At 50.0% G+C, this 420-nt stretch overlaps 1 non-coding gene across 1 annotated transcript; it reads left to right on the top strand.

The window, feature by feature from the left end:
• Nucleotides 1-58: 58 nt before the first annotated feature.
• Nucleotides 59-177, top strand: LOC125850463 (5S ribosomal RNA). Its single transcript, XR_007444807.1, has one exon. It is a non-coding gene; the product is annotated as a 5S ribosomal RNA (ribosomal RNA).
• Nucleotides 178-420: the final 243 nt, after the last annotated feature.

Raw genomic sequence — 420 nt, 5'->3', positions numbered from 1 at the left:
AGGCTAGGGCGTTGGGAGGAATGAGGTGTTTAATAGAATTTAGAGTGCTATGAATGATGGATGCGATCATACCAGCACTAACGCCCCGGATCCCATCAGAACTCCGAAGTTAAGCGTGCTTGGGCGAGAGTAGTACTAGGATGGGTGACCCCATGGGAAGTCCTCGTGTTGCATCCCTCCTTTTTGTGGAAATTCGGTCGTTTAAGTGAAAAAATATATTTATTTATTTTTTGCAGGAACGACGTCGTTAGGACAGATGATGGGGGCGTTGAGGATGGGCGTGACGGGGGGCGTCATGCGTCGGAGCGCGGTGGAGGCTAGGTCGGCGGGGGGCAGGCTAGGGCGTTGTAGGAAGGAGGTGTTTAATATAATTTAGAGTGCTATGAATGATTAATGCGATCATACCAGCACTAACGCACC

Source organism: Solanum stenotomum, unplaced genomic scaffold, assembly GCF_019186545.1.
Source record: "Solanum stenotomum isolate F172 unplaced genomic scaffold, ASM1918654v1 scaffold17272, whole genome shotgun sequence".
NCBI classification, from domain to species: Eukaryota; Viridiplantae; Streptophyta; class Magnoliopsida; order Solanales; family Solanaceae; genus Solanum; species Solanum stenotomum.
The sequence above is the reverse complement of the archived record's forward strand: the minus strand, read 5'-3'. Positions and strand labels throughout refer to the sequence as shown.